General features: G+C 35.6%; 2 pseudogenes; both read right to left on the reverse strand.

Annotated features, from left to right (window-relative positions):
* Positions 1 to 5,075: 5,075 nt before the first annotated feature.
* Positions 5,076 to 12,473, reverse strand: LOC113307779 (annotated as a pseudogene).
* A 4,561-nt stretch (positions 12,474 to 17,034) lies between these two features.
* Positions 17,035 to 17,134, reverse strand: LOC113314592 (annotated as a pseudogene).
* Between the last annotated feature and the right edge of the window lie 357 nt (positions 17,135 to 17,491).

A 17,491-nucleotide genomic window follows, 5' to 3' on the forward strand; every position in this document is an offset into this window, starting at 1 on the left:
CTTTGTATGTTATTCTTTGTTAAGAAAATCTTTTTATACGCCTTTTCTAGCTAATTTTGTTGTAAATCCGTGCGGAAACGATTGATTCTACCTTCAAAGGGCAAATGATTTTGGAAGTATTAATCTTTATTGGTTTTATATATTGCAAAAAATTGTTATGGGATATGTGTGTTTATGTCCGTAAACTATGATTGTCCCATATACGTCAAAGTTAAGGGTAGTATATGTCTTTATGCAAATATTGATGGAAAATAGAATGGACATTTGATAATAAAGATTAATTCTATGGTATACTTATGCAAATATTAATGAAAAATAGAATGAATCTTTTAATATTCCGCAGTTGGTGTTTTCCTGATCCACATATATGTGAAAGTACTGTGTGGCTCTATAAGTTCTCTTATGTGAGTATTTCTAAATAAAAAAATCATGGGTTCTCTTGTGGTTAATTTAATTGAGTTTTTTTTTGTACAAATTCATGTTTCATTTGATTTTTTAATGTCCAAAGAAATCCTTATTTCTTTGTAAAGTAAGGTCGCTCTTGTTGTTCTTTCGGGAATGACATTTTATGTGGGAGATTTCTTAATTGAACTTGTGCTTAATTGACAAATCTTTGTGGAGAGTGCAGCTGTGGAATATTCTAGGAGTTTTTTGTATCTTTATAAACTCCATGATTTTCGATTATGTGAAATCATCGAAACAAAGTTGATATGTTCTCTTTTGGTCATGAAGTATCTCTATGGAAATTTAATTAGGATCCCACTAGTTTTCGTACCTTTGCTACTTTTATTGACCAAAAGGGGGAGAATTAATGTGTAGTTCACACACAAAAACATATGGTTTACGGATCATTATGTAAGGGGAATTTGTTTTCATGTGAGATGAAGTATTGACTAAGGGGGAGTGATACATATCATCATAGCATTATTGTCAAAGTTGTGATACAATTGGACTTTGATATTGTGTAATAATACTATGGCACTGTATAACAATGATTGAGAGCTACTGTTTTTTCATTGTTATATATACGGATATTCAACAACTATGATGCTGAGTTGAACACATTCAGAATCATTGAAGTACTTGAAAGTGACGAAGATTTCGAGTGATGTTGAAGAACCAAGGAAATCAAGCATTTGGATTGAGTGCTACAAAGTTTATTTATACTGTATTCCATATGTATTGATAGTTTTGTCACTAAAATTGACAAAAGGGGAGATTTTTAGAGCACTGCTCGGTTGAAATCGCAAGCTAGTTGTCAAGTTTAGTTTCCAAAACTATAACTTTAGATTTCTAGTCTACTTATAGCTAACTCTCGAATTATGATAGTAAGTGTAGTTGAGCTTTAAAGTACATGGCGTTCATCGAATGAAGACGAAGAACTACTCAAGGGAACTTGTGGAACTTCATCAACAAAAGGTATGTGTAGACTTGAACTTATATATCACTCAAAAGTCTATCTACTTTATCTCTATTTGAGACAGAAGTCGTAAATCTATATAGACTTCGATTATGCACATTTAATATTTCGAGTTGAGTTTAACTCGCTTACATATTTCTCGAAATATGTGTTGGTAAGCTTTCGCTTTAACCAAGTTCATCTTATATTCTTGAGGAAAGTCAAAAGATGATCATGTGAAAATCGTCTGGTAACATCTTACATGATTTGTGTGACAGAGTCATTTGATGTAGACTCGGAATATTTCATATTGATCATTTGATCACTTGAAAATTGCTTTGAAGCTAATAGTTTGTGTGAGACAACTATTGTCGTCTTCCGACAATGTTTCAACAGTTGAAATGAAAGTTTAGAACAATTGTATATAATCACAGTATGCGTACTTGCATATGTGTAATCGAAGTTCGGGAACCATGGTATACATACCCGTATGTGTACTAATTGGTTTAGAGAGGTCCGGTAACTAAGTACGCGTACCGGTAAGTGTACTGGCGTGAGGTTCGCGTTCCGAGACTTTACTGAGTTTGGTGGTATGCATACCCCTTCGCATACTGCGAACCCAAATTTAGTCCGGCCATTTAGGTATGCGTACCTGTTTTCATACTTGATTGGATTATGTTCTACAACCGGTTTGGTCATGAATTAATACATTTATATAATACGGAGTGCAATCTTTTGCAGACTGTGGTTATAATGTTCATGACTTGATTCGAGTGAATCAAAATCGATTTTGCTTCACTTGTGTCTTGTATACTTTTATGAGAGTACAAAAAATTGAGCAACTCTAGAACTAGTTTCATTTGAGTCATTTGAACTAGTTATGGTTAAGATGAATAAGGTTGATATGAAAATGTTCATATGGCTAACTTCGGTTAACTATTTTTGAGCCAACAAAGGTGTACACATTTTTAGGTACGGTTACTCATATCTAAATAAAGTCACTTTGCACTTGTATTTAACAAGCTAAGTTCGATCTAACAGTTGAAAGATATTAGCTTGAGTCTAATCTTGTTTACATCTAACGATGAATATTGAATGTTTTGTTACCAAGGTAACATTGATTGCAAACCCTGGTTTAAATACTATATAAAGGAGAACTCTAGCAACTGGGAAACCTAATCCCCACACCTCCTGTGTGATACTAGTTGCGATTAGAGTTGATTCTCCTTTAAGATTAGGTTTTTTCCAAAACCATATAAGTTAACGACTTGAAGACTTCATTAGGATTGTGAATCCAGACCTAACTGTTTTCTCTGTAGTTGCGTGTTCTGATCTTGTTTTTTTATATCGTGATTGAGTACTATCTTCTCTAAGATTTTCTCGAGATCTGATCTCCGATAGGCAAGATAAAAAGTAGTCACAAACATCTTCGTCTCATCGTTTGTGATTCCACAATATCTTTTTTCGCTACCATACAATTAAGATTATTGTGAGGTGATTGATATTACTAGGTTGTCCTTCGGGAATATAAGTCCGGTGTATCAGTTGGTTCATGTTCACCTTGATTTATCAAAAGACGTGAAAAAACTCATAGGTTTATTTGTGGGAAATAAATTTATCTAGACAATAGACTTTTATATGTGAGACAGATTGGTTTATCAAGTCTTCGACTTTGGGTCGTAGCAACTCCTAGTTGTGGGTGAGATCATCTAAGGGAATCAAGTGCATAGACTCATGCTGGTATTCAGAGACGCAAGGAGCGCAACTGCCCCTTGATCAGTGTGAGATTGGTTAGGGCTCAACTACATTCCAGTCCGAAGTTAACTTGGAGTAAGCTAGTGTATGTAGCGGATTAATATAATGTGGCGTTCAAATCTGGAATAAGGTTTTTCTGCATTTGCGGTTTCCTCATTAACAAAACTTCTGGTATTTGTGTTATTTCTTTTTCGTATTATATTTTGTTAGATAATTGAAATATCAAAGGTTGTGCGTTGAATCGATCAATTGGTAAATCCAACATTTGGTTGTTGACTGAAATTTATTGATTCTTGAACATTGGTTTTTGGTACCGTTCAAGTTATTCTCTGTTCAATCGGGCTCGCAAATTCCTATTTGTTTGATTGCGGATTGATTTGAGAAATTGAGATATAACTCTTTGATATACTTTTTTTAAGATTGAGTGTGACTGTCTAGTCGATTCTATTCAAAGTATATTGGAGTTAGTCCATACAGATTGCTAAGCTAAATATTGGGTGTGGTTGTTAGACCCCCGTTTTTTCAAGGGTTCTGGAACTGTGTACAATGATAGTTCATGTTGGAAAGTATTCCTTTTTAACTTACAAGTATAAGTGATTTTCAATAACACTCAAGACTTAATCATGATTCACAAGTTCAAAAAAATTTGTGAACAAAGTTGTCTTAGAAGCGTTCATGAAAGTTGTAGCAAAGCTAAACATGTTTCTAAAACAGTTTGTGAGTTACTTCTTAAACCAAAACTGGGTAGGTTTGTATGGACAGTCCGAGAACTCAAGATGAAAGGGTACGTGTACCGGGTATGCATTCCTTGGTTGTTCACAAACTCATATTCCAAGATTACGCGTACTGTTTATGCATACCTCCCCCTCATTCCAGAACTCAGATCAATAGGTATGCATACCTACCTTGTTTCTAGAGTTCGGAATGTTTTAAAAACTCTCTGTAAAACATTTGAAACTTTCCCAACAGTCGTAGATAATAAATATCAATGCTTGGGAAATTTCCAAATGATCAACTTGAAACAAAAATAACTCATGAACATTAAAATTTTTTTTAACCAAAATTGTTAAGGATCTAAAAACATCCATTACTTGAGTCATATTTCGAGATATTTATGAAGACAAACTTGACTCGAAATTTCTCCTTTTCAATATTAAATCTTAAAATCATATGATATAGCCTCATAACATATAATGGTAAATCATGATTAATAGGATGGTTCAGTCTTCACATACCTCTTTGTTGATGAAGTTCTCATAAATTTCTTCATTTGTTCTCCAGTCTTCAATCTTCGAGGGTTGTTCCATGATGTCTGCTACTTAATTGCTATACTTTGTTCCCAGTCTGGGACTTGACTTTAATAGACTAAAAATCAAGATATAGTTTTTTGCATTAAAGATATAATAAAACTTGTGGAATATATACCAATTAAATATGTGCGAGAGACTGGAAACGCACGATAGAGTCTCCATCACTCGATGGTCAGCAGAACAACAACGACAGTCAGTATATCACTTGAGGCTATGTTATCGCTCAGGCGTTCACCATCCAGCGGTTAGAAATCCCCAGTCTATAAAAACTCAACTTCAAATTCATCTTAACTCACACGAGAATTTATAAATTTCTCAATTTATCACTCTTCTTTTGATCTAAAACAAAATAAACTAATCACACCTTCTCCATACTTCATAATTTCTTAATTTTCTGTAAAATGGATTCTCACTCTCAACCTCAATCTCAGGAAAAAGTACCAAAGTTTGGGGTTCAAAATTCATCGTTGTTGAAGATGAATGTTTTTATCATAATTATGTTTATTTTACCCAAGATTATATCAAAGATGCTCAGAAACATGGTAATAACATGTGGGATAACATATTTTTCAAATATAATGAACAAACCATGAACATCAAGTTGAGATGAAAATAGATTGTTGCAACACTTCATTACAACCAATAAGGAAGTCGTGTTATATGTTGTTGCAATCACGGGGACATAAAGTAAAATGATAAAGGGAAGTTCTCACTAAGTTATGTTCCTGCCTAATCTGGATGACTCTAAGAGGAGGTTTCCCGCTGAAGGTCGCAAAAGAAGAAGTCCCAGAAATACGAGCGAAGAGAGGCCGGGAGAGTACTGATGTTAATGTGGAAAGAAACGGTCCTGCACATTGGCGACTATAAGTAAAAAATTTGCATTCGAAAGTTATTATCATATTTTAAAAGTGTTTCCCAAATATAATCCAGAATTGTTAGCAACTAATCAACAAGTACCTCAAAGATCACCCTACAATTCTTTCACTTTCAACACCATATTCATCACATTTTTCACCAGGTCCATCTAATCATTATTCTTCACCAAATAGCACAACAAACCAAACTTATATCTTAATTCTCAATAATAGTACTAAGAAAAAGTTACCAGGAAGAAATAATGTAAAATTAGCGAAACAATTAACTCAAAAAAGAGGAAGCTCTAAAGATTTTAACATGGGGAAATTTATGGAACATCAAAAGACCATTAAAAAGAAAAGAGCAATTGACTAGAAATGGCTAGAAATTTTAAATGAAAAAAAGTCTCCAGATAATTCATATGACCTGTTTGGACCCATAAATAACAAAAACTAGTCCCCCTTTTAACAATTCTACCCATACGATCCACTCCTTTTCGCACTGTGTCTTTTATGAGTTTTGTCTGTGCTATGTGTATTTTATGAGCTTTCACTCCTTTCCCGTTGAATCCGTCCCACCTCATCTCACCCAATAATAATCGTCCAAGTCACTGGATTTCATTTCCTATGACCCTTTTGAATCCTTTTTAACCCCATCCCTCTTTCCCTCTCCTCAAACAGTTAAAAACTAGGGTTTCAAAAATGGCTAAGAAAGTTGCTCCAATTGAGACAAAACCCAAGCCAGCCACAGAAAAAACCAAAATCAAAATCAAATGAAGCTGCCAAGATCTCTCAACCATCCCAGCATCCTCCTTACTTGCAGGTATACATCTTGGATTTGTTTTTGTTTTTTTTTTGATTTTTTGGTTTTATTTGGGTGAGATTTTGATTTGATTTTATATGATTTACAGATGATAATAGAAGCAATCTCTTCATTGAAAGAAAGGAGTGGATCTAGCCAACCAGCAATTGCAAAGTTTATTGAAGAGAAGTATGTGACTGGACTTCCGCTAAATTTCAAGAAGATAATATCAATGCAATTGAAAAAGTTTGTCAAATCTGAAAAATTAGTGAAAGTTAAGAACTCATATAAGATCTCTGAAACGGAGAAATCCAAGAAAGTTACTGCTGATGCTAAAGAAAAGAAGAAAGCGAAAGAGATTGAGAAAGAAGGAGAGAAAAAGGGAACTGAAAAGGAGAAGCAGAAATCTAAGAAAAGTGAGAAAGAAGTAGGGGTTTCAAAGAAGAGTGAAGCTGTTGTTGTTGGTGAGGATAAGAAGAAACCGAAGAAGAGTGAAGCTGTTGCTGGTGGTGATAAGAAGAAATCTAAGAAGAGTGAAACTGTTGATGGTGGTGATAAGAAGAAATCCAGGAAGAGTGAAAAAGTAGTCGAGGCGAAAAAGAGTGATGCTGAGAAGAAATTGAAGGTAGGGGATAAAAACTGAAAAGGTTGAGTCAAGTGAAGACCCCAGAGATCTTGAAGAAGGTAGGGGATAAAATTACGCTTCTGACATCTCCTGCTCACAATTTTAGGTATAACTCATATAACTCTTAGTCTTTGCTGGTGATATGATATGCAACTGTCGTTCTCACCAAACTTCAAAACTAGCAAGACCTCTATGCACTCTGTTTGTCTACGAAAAAGGAAATTCTAATCCACAATATCTTCATAATTATGAAAGCCAGGGAGTTCCAATTTTCCAAAAAAAGAAAAAAAAAGACTGAATAGGGAATTTTATAACATGCAGAATTCACTAGTCTCATTCACTTTGAACTCAATCATAACTAGCCATACTGTATTCTCAAATGATTGCTTTAGGTATTTTTGTCAATAAGGTAGCCAGCTTTCTTATGGGTATCCAACTCCAGAATCCTTTTCATTTCTAATTTAAATTAAAAGGGGAGGAAGAAAAAAAACCAACCAACAAAAAACCCTCATTCAGATTTTTGATGGGAGGGACGAGATACAATGCTGCTCCTGGGTTTCAGCAGTGAGTGATGAGGTGTGTAGTGCAAGACATCATTAGAAACTATCAGATGGGCAAGAATGGATGAAGCACTCAAAGATAATGATACTGCTAAAGTTGTCAACTCCAAAGAGAAAGTCAAGATGTGAATGTACTGTGTAGCGTGGCATGTAAATCATGTTAATTGACGGGCTAACCTTGTGGTGTACTATGCAGCAAAAGTTCGCCAGAATAACAAAACCAGTGGTATGGTAACTTTCATAACTTTTCGAGGAAAGAGTTACAAAAATACACAGTGAACGTAATTTACTAATAATCAATTATCAACTCTGTACTCTTCCAATTCCATTCCACCCATTTTTCATTTGTGCCAAAAGCACCTCAAAACATTCAAGAGACAAGATGGAAAAAAGTTATACTGAATAATAGCTCTAAATTTCTGACAACTCGGGATGGTTGATATTTACCTCAAGTCCAAGACCTTCCATCAGCCCATAGTGTATCACAGATGCAACTACTGAAGCTGGAAATGCCTGAACATTAAAATCAGCAGTAGTATAAGGATAAGCTAAACACAACAAAAACTCTGCCTACAAAATCCCCTTCTGCTCTGATAGCAATACACTAAGGGGGATACTATGGTTATTACCAGATGTACCATCCTCGCAAAACTCAGCCTGATCTACAACTTTCTACCATCATCTGAGTATAGGGATTCTAATATATATTTTTACAGTAGAAAATTCAACATCCAGTACCACCCCCTTTTGGTTGGAAATTGTACTATGTGAGAACGTTCACATAGGAACTCGAAAAGAGATTGCTAATTAGTAATGGACTAATAGCGTTGAAAAAACGAGTGCACTAATTAGACTTGAACCTTTTCATGCTCCCATGCAGTATTGAGTTCTTGCTGATTTTATGTCTCTATAAATCCTTCAATTCATATATTAAGAATAAGAAAAAAAATCCTTTTTTAACCTATTAAAAAGTCAGACGGGACAATTACTGACCTTCAGTAGTAAATTCGGAACCAATCCCCTGTACAGTGCTTTAAAACCATCATTTCTAATGGTTTTCTTGAATGCATCACACATGCCTGTGAACTCAGTCGCCGCCTTGTTATTGCCATCACATGCAATAATTGATGAAGATTTTTTCCACCCCCCCCATCTGCATTGTTCGATGAATAAGATTAAAAGGATAAGCAAAGGTATGGCTTATGGCGAATGCAAAAACATAGAAGAATGGAAGTTTTTTCCCATAGGCCCGCATCTCTTCAAGCACTTCAGGTTTCATGTCTTCCGGCTTCATATCAGTATAATCAGATCCTGGTGTTGCCTCCAACATTTGTCTCAAGACCCTTGATGAGATTATACGTAAAGATTGATAGACAGTGAAGTTGAGGCCTGTGTATACCACCTGTTTACACCAAACAGATTGTAAATACAGATTTCAACGAGAGCTTGAGCAATCAGGAAATAACGTTCTATTATGGAAGAGTAAAAAATTCAAACACAATCCGAAAAATCCCAAAGTAAGCTGTGATAAACCCTAAACAAACTTTGTTCAGCTCAAACTTTCATATCTGGTAACAATGATGGACACTAGTTCAGTAACAGCCTCAAAAGGCTTAAAAACCAACAAAAAAAAAGAGAGGAAGAAGTATTATGTACAAATTGACGACAAGCAGATACACTATTAGTAATACTGAGAAAAGAAGATCAAGGAGTGTGATGAGAGAAGTGCTCCCACAAGTCAAGATAAAAGCATTTTGGCTGGTCAGACAGATTCATGCTTCTTAAAAGTCTGACATCTTCATTTTTTCTTCCTTCGGAGAATACCTGTCCCAAAGCTGTTGTGACGACTGTCATACACTCATTTGTGATATGCAGGACGAAGCCAGGAGCGAAAGGAGGGACTTGAACCTTTAAAATAAGCCTCGGGCAAGGCTATGTTACAATACAACCTTTTCAAGCATCACATAAGAAGATACACAAGAAGGAGACCAGGGTTTTCCCATAGAGACAGTCACTTCCTCAATTTATTAGAAACTTGGCATTTGCTTGAAGATGTTTAAGAATTTTAAGATGCATTAGTTGACTCACTTGTCCGATGGTAAAAGGAAGACAGCCTTTATATAAAGCTCGTGGGCCTTCTTCTCGGGCAATTGTTGATAAAGCATGATATATTCCTCTGTATTGATATGGTGATTTTCCTGTCTGCATAAAGAATTAATAGAAGAGCAAGAGTCTTCACCTTTTTATGGTACTACCAAGCACCAAAACCAGAAAGTTCACTAAATTAGTGAAAAAAGAATGTTTAGTAAATACCTGGACAGAAAGCCTTCCTCGTACCATGTCCATGGGGTATGCTGCTGCCGTTGAAATCATCAGACTGCATGCTTCAATTCCACCAGTTAATAAAATAGGAGGCTTTGCGTTTTCTGCAAAAGATAAATGGAAAAAAAGAATTGAACTTGTATTCTCCCACATTCTACTTCACTACCAAGTACCAACAGCCAATTGCATCTGAATGTCCAGTATATTCTAGCAGTAATAGAACTGACTCATTTGACATTTTAAGATAACAGACACCAACATATTTAATTCTCTTCAAAGATCATCTCAGGAAGTCAGTGTTTAAAGAAAAGCGAGGAGCCACTTTTATGTCAAGGCACATTTAACCTTTTCCTCAAATCCAAATAATAATTTTGAAGTGCCTTAACCTATTTTTATTCAATGATACAAAGCTTTAGATTCTGGCATCAAAATGCAAAATAAAAACAAATAGAATAATCATACCTTTGCCTGGCTGCTGCCAATGGAGTTGTATAATCCTGTAACAAAAAATGATGTTCAGAGCAGAGAGGAAGAAATCCCTATCTTGCACGCACGTTCTAAATAACATCCCAAGATAAGTTGAGTGCTTTTTCGAATCAGATGAGCTTTGGAGATAAGTAGCATACAGAAGACATGAAATTATAACAATATGCTTTAGAAAATCACCACCAATTAGATGCAGATCATGTACCTATGTTTCTTTTGAAGGTACGATACATTTGTTAATATGTAAAACAGCTAATATTAACAAATGCAACAATGGATATGAAGCCCAATAAAAGAGATTGCACCTTGCTAATGGATAACGGACAGCAGTGCGGACTATAGAAAATGACATGGCCTGCGCAATATAAGCACCGTTGCCCTTGAATAATCCTCGAAAACCATCAGTTCTCTTCATATGTTGCAAGCCTTGGATTACATCCTTGTACTTTATATTCTGAGAGTTTTGAACCTGCATTGTAGAATAACCAAACAAAAATTTACGCTACCAGACCAAAAATTGAAGCCTCGTAGGCACACACACACTATCCCTTAAGGTGAAAGGACCACATGTAAAAACTAATTGGTCAAAATGCAAACCTCTAGAAAATGAAAATGCAAAACCTCCTCAAACAGTAAGACGCTTCATTTGTGTTTAGCATGTGGGCTTACAATTGTTACGAAACATAATTATTGGATCAATCACAATTCACAGCACAGGATCTATTTGCCAACAAAAATGGATAACTACTTTCTACGAAAATCATTATGCCCACTTTGGTAAATTCTGAGACTATTATGTGATCCAAGCCAGAAGAACGTATCCTGTGACCAGTGTATAAGTATAAGCCAAATAGACTATTATGGATAACCTTTCTCATTGTAAACGAACTCGGATAGAATATGAAGGTGAAATACTGTCTCGTATGGTTCAGGTGCATATAAATTCCTTTTAGAAGTTTTCTCTGATTATTTCGTATTGTTGAACTGCAGGGAATCAAAGTGGACAATTCTAAAGCATACCTCATTCACATTTCTACAGAACTATATGTATTTTTCAAGTCCTGAGATGTAATTGATTATTTAGTATAAATTTGATCATGATCAGTTTTCAACCATCAGTCTATCAGGTTATATGTAAAAGTTTACAATCACAGAGGAGGCAATTTATCAAGAAGACTACCTGAAGCAATATTTCTAAGCGTCTTAAAGGCGCAGCAGCAGCGACAGACCTGAATATATATAGACATAAAACAGGTATAGTGGCCAAACACACATACCAAAGTAAAATTGAACTTCATTAGTTAAAACTCTGAATAACGTAGATTCGAGTAAAAACAAAAGATCCACATTAACATTCATGACTATCCAACTCAAACTTTTAAAAGAAAGCACACAATTCTGCAGGGAATCATAACTTATGATCTTTGTTAAAGCAACCATGAAAGTTTTCAAGGTAGTGCAGAAATACAATCATTTTACTTCGGAACATCAAATACGAACGATACTATAACCATAGTTGTAATGTTGTATATATCAGGCAATACCCCTTGCATTATCTGGTCCTCTGTGCAAATACGAAATAAATTTGCATCTTTTTGACAAAGAAAATGCAGTAGCAGTAGCAGTAGTATTAAATTTCCCAGTCCTAAACAATAAAATAAACTCCACGGCTAATGAATGTAAGCTAGTATATCCACATATATTTTAGAAAGAACCATCCAATCAATAGATTTTGAGCATCCTATTCAAAATGTACTGATTAAATCCCCTTTTATGAAGAAGTCGTTTACAACTTCAGTTAAGAATCAACCATAAATGGCTTACCACTTCAGAATCAACAATTTTGAAAGACACGACACCAAAAACTAAAGCAATCAATCAAACACAAATCTAATAATCCCAAAATTAGGGTTTAATTTTTATTTATTCTTCTAGGAGATTGATAAGCTAGGTTAAAACGGTGGTGATGGTAGATTTAACAATTGAAATTATAGATAAAATTACTTCAATTAACCAGAAATTAACAAACTAATGGAATTCTACAGAATAAGTGAACGAAAGAACTTACGCTGCCATCGAAAGACTAACTTTTCGTTTTCTTCTCTTAGGATCAACTGGTTTCTTCAGTGTTTCCTGCCGAACACTGTTTTCATACTCCATTGGAGAAATCAAAAAATGGTCGCTACTCGCTACTACTCATCCGAGATGGAAAAAGAAAAGAAAAACCCTATAAAGAAATTGAAAATATTTTTAGTAAATCTCCATGGAACTTTTGAAAGTGTACGAATTCGCATTGCATCGTAGGTGACACTAAGTTGGCTTCTAAGTTCTAAAATCTGTGAACCGATGGAAGTCCACAAATTAGCCGCAGTGTTTTCGAAGTTAAAGTTGTTATGAATCCCAATCGTGTATTACCTTGGAGCGTCCCCAGTGGAGTGGACGACTAAACCCAAATATTTGGTAAATTAACGAGACATAGTGCAACGTATTATCGACGAAATCCTGACCATCGATTAAATTCCAGACTATATTTGGACTGAGACCAAGACTAAACCCAAATATAGTCGAACGGTCATATAGTCCACGCTCCATCACCAGGCGGACGTATAGTCCACGTCCTCTCCAGGCGGACGTATAGTCCACGTCCTCTCCAGGCGGACGTATAGTGCATGCCTGGTTTCTTTTTTCTTTAGTATATGGCGGGGCTTAATACCTCCGCCCCACTCTTTAAAAAATTCAATCTTCATGGGGCGTGGTTTATACCTCTATCAATTGTTTAGGCTTACAAAATTTCGGTGCAATTGCGGTGATTTTAATGTCTATGTTGTTTCAATTGCTTCCGGTTGAGGTGAATAATTATGCAAGTTGATTTATATTAGTTTATATGAATTATTTATGGATTAACGAAATAAAAGGTGTAGGGATGAGTTGTTTAGTCCAACTCGATTCCGGATAAGAGAAACTAAGTTAATTCTAATCTTAGTTAGACTTATCGAAGTGAGGTTTCGGTTATTCATGTCTAATCGAATGCCTTAACAAGAAATGCTAGTTAACTAACCTAGTACTTGTCTTGTTTAAAATTGAAAGGTCTAAGTTTATGGATAATTATAACCTGAAGAGAAAGATAGAGTTATTGTTAAAGCATTTCTCGGTCGAACTCGCATGCGTTGCTATCTCAAGCATGTTTGTCAATGTTAGTAATCAAAACTATAAGTCTTGATTTCTAGTCTAGTATAGCTAAGTATCGAACTAGGATAGAAAGTGTAGTTGAGCTCAAGTACTTCATGGAGATTCATCATACAAGAGTATTGACTAATGGGGAGTGATACATATCACCATAGTATTATTGTTGAAGTTGTGATACAACTGAACTTTGACGCTGTATAACAATGATCGAGAACTATGTTTTCTCATTGTTATCGCTACGGATCTTCAACAGCGGTGATGCTAAAGTTACAATCTTTGGGATCATTGGAGTACTTGGAAGTGACGAAGATTTCGAGGAATGTTGAATTAGACATGTGGAATAGGAGCTACTAAAGTTTCTTTATCTTTTTTGTATTCCATATGTATTGATAGTTTTGTCACTAAAATTGACAAAGGGGGAGATTGTTAGAGCATTGCTCGGTCGAACTCGCATGTGTTGCTATCTCAAGCATGTTTGTCAATGTTAGTGATCAAAACCATCAAGGGATTTTCTTTTGTAAGATGTCTTTGTAGGAAATTTTAGAGAAATAAGCCCTTGCGGTGAAATGGACTCAAAAAGTAGTGTTTTATACCTCGGAGAAAATTACTAAAGGCACCCCAAAAATGCACCGGAGGCACCCCAGAAATGCACCGGAAACGTCCCAGAAATGTGCCAGAGGAATCCAGAAAATAACTATTTCCACCCCAAAGTTACTATTTCCACCCCAATTGCTAAAGGGACCCCAGGAATGGATTAGGGGGAGATCACCTTCTTCTCAAATTCAAATAACTTTTTGGTGGGAAAATGCTTTTACTCTCTGGAAGATTTTCAATCGACAAAATGAAGGTGTTATAGGGAGATTCAATAGCTAATTTTTGTAGGAAGTTGTGATATGGCCTATTAAACACGTTGTGGGTGTTTGGTTCGACAAGAATTGGCTAGAAAATCCACGAGCTCATAACGGAGAAAACACGTGCAGGGAGAAGATAATCACGGGTTTTGGAGAATTTTGAACGTGTTCTGAGCAAGTTTCTTGGATCGAGCAACATTCTGTGCATGGCAAGATGATTTGGAACGTGATGTAAGAGAGTTAACGCGTGCAGGAGAAGAAAAAAGGAAGAAAATATTCCCTAGAATATTTTTCTTCAATGCCGATAATGGAAGATTTGCTGGAGTTATGGAGGATTATTTTCGATTCTGGATGGCTGTATAAGAGGTATAGGAGCAGTGAAGGAGGGTTTCGAGAGTTCGGGAAGCTTTGGAGGCTACAGAGTGAAGAAATCACGAGTTGCGGGAATATTTTTCTGCTGCTGCAACTCAAGAACACGAAAAACATTAGACACCAGTGAACCGTCGTTTATCAACAGTGACAACGACAGTTAAAAGCGTGGGTCGTAGTATTTCAAATACTACTGCGCTTCATATATATCGTTCTTTGTAACTGTGTTTGCAACAGTTATAAACGTTGCAAACACCCGATTTTCATCATTTTCTCCATTTCATCCTTGTAAACACCATTTGAGCAATGAATATCAATTTTGAGCAAGTTTACACAATGATGAGATAAACCCATCCTCTGGGGCGACAGAGGAAGCTATTTCGCCAATGAAATGTGGTAATCTCTATTTTATTTAATTTATGCAATTATTATATGATTATTTGCCTTGATAAATAAATAGATAAAATGGTTTTTGTTATTTCAATTGATGGAGCATGCTAGCCTAGGGTTTTGATGTTCCATACGTTCGATTTACAATTGTTATTTCTAAAAAATCAACTTTTGCAATATTAAGAATCAATTTAAATGAAGGATTTGCATAATTATAATTAGAGAATATAAATCACTTTGATATGGTAATTAGTGGAATCCATAGCCCCAGTTTCTCCAAATTATATCACTTTACTTGTTATTTTTGCTACATTCCTAAAGTTTATTTAAATCTAAAAAAAATTATTCCCTTCACAAATCTGAAAAGAACCCAGTTTTTACCACTGTATAACAACTACTTTTGAGAAACATCAATTTTTGGCGCCGCTGACGCGGACATGTGCTTAGGTAGAATTTTTTTAGGTTTATTATTTTTTTAGGTTTATTATTTGTTCTTTTTTACGTTTCTTTTTGTCTTTGATTTACAGGTTCGAAGTGGAACACTAAGGACTTGGAAAGAAAGAAAAGCTTAAAGAGAAAAGAGAAGAAAAGAAGACAAATAAATTTTTAGGATTTAATTTAATTTTTAATTTTTAATATTTTTTCTTTTTTCTTTTTATTTTTTTAGATATTTTTAATTTTTTAGATATTGTATTAGGAAATATTGTAATTATTATTTATTTTTTTATTTTTTTTTTATTTTTTTGGACTTTTATTTGGACTTTGGACTTTACATTTTTTTAAACCCTACGAAAGGGTTATTTAATAAAAAAAATATTATTAAATTGTTTGCAGGGAAGGACGGCGATTATAATATCGCCTCGGCCCCCGGGTTCGCACATGACATATGAGTCGTGGCCCGAGTCGACGACAACGGTTCATCCCCCGTCTGGTACGGGAGGTAAGTCCAATCGAAACACCCGCGAATCTCCTGCAAGCGGGTTACTGTTTTCCTTAAGGTGATAATTGATTGAGGACTGAACCAGACTGTTTTTAAATTCCTAGTAAAGGGCAAGGCCTGGCCAATACAAGATAAGGGTTCGGATTTTATCACCGCTCCATTCTTGCTCGCCTTAGGAAAACAAACCTAACGCGAAACCAAGCTTAAAATTTGATTAGAACGAGACTGATAGGGTAACGAGCTTGTTAGGAAAAAATTTCGAAGGATATTGGTTACTCTCTTAAACACACTTCAAAGTTCATGATGACTTATGTGAGTTGAAACGTTCCTCCTTGTAACGCCGGTGAGGCCTTGGGTATCAAAGCTCCATTGAGCTTCCCTCGCCTCTGTTTCACTCACATTAGCTCGAATTGATTCCAGAGGGGTTTGCTCAAATTGTAACGAATTCCCTTTTGAGAGATAGAAGCTAGTCTAGAAACAATCTAAGTGGAGCCATCATGCTTTTTGTTTGCTAGAAATCTTTAGGTTCGCTTTGGTAGAGTCGAGTCAGCCTGTGTGTGTTTGCTAGAACCACCATCCTTGTTAGGTTTTTATTCTTTTTGAATTCTTTTTAGTGTATGCCCGATTTTGTTGAAAGGGCCTGGAAAAGAGATACTCTAGGTCGATTGATTAGCGAAAAACCTAGTAGTTCCTCTGGTATAAGCAGGGAGCCCGAAGATTCTTCTTTTGAGAGCCCTGTTTTTGGAAACTTCAGTTTTAAGAACTTAGCTCTGAGTGACGAAAGTACCCCTAGTACTCCTAGTCCTTCGGTAGTGCCAGAAATGACAACTTTGAAAGCTTTGTTAAACCCAACTAGGACCTCTCGTCCGTCATATATCAAGTTAGCTGAGACTGAGGCAACTTATGAAGTGAAACCTGAGAACTTACAGATGCTCCCAGTCTTTTTAGGAAAAGAAAGTGAAAACCCCTAATTTCGTATTAGGGAATTTGAGGAAATTTGTAGTACTCTACGAATTAGAAACCTAGATGATGATGCTATGAAACTTAGGTTATTCCCCTTTTCCTTAAAAGATAAAGCCAAATCGTGGATGTATAGTTTGGCTTCTGAGTCAATTGAAACCTATGACCAACTTACTTCTGCCTTTATACAGAAGTTTTTTCCAAGGCACAAAACATCGTCTATTAGGACACAAATCTGTACTTTTGCTCAACAAGAGGGAGAATCTTTATATAAGTATTTAGAAAGGTTCAATGACTTAATATCTCAGTGTCCTCATCATGGTTTAGAGAAAGTTAGGTTAGTTTAGATCCTCTACGAGGGTTTAGATTATTCAACAACAACCATGGTTGAGTCCTTATGCACAGGTGGGTTTGAGAATAAAACTGTTGATGAAGCGATGATATTTTTGAATGAAATCGCCGATAAGACCCAACAATGGGAACATAGTAGGGAACCCCAGAAAACAATTCTTCTAAGTAGAGGAAATGTCAATAGGGTAGAAGGATCTTATGAGTCAGATGCTAAAATAGCTGCCATAGCCAAAATGTTAGAAGCCTTAGAATTAGGTCATTCTAGTGGTAGTAATGCAAGAATAGATCCTTTTTGGGAAGGCCATACGGTTGAAGAGCAAGCCAATGCTCT

This window comes from Papaver somniferum, chromosome 9 (assembly GCF_003573695.1).
Source record: "Papaver somniferum cultivar HN1 chromosome 9, ASM357369v1, whole genome shotgun sequence".
In the NCBI taxonomy this organism is placed as follows: domain Eukaryota; kingdom Viridiplantae; phylum Streptophyta; class Magnoliopsida; order Ranunculales; family Papaveraceae; genus Papaver; species Papaver somniferum.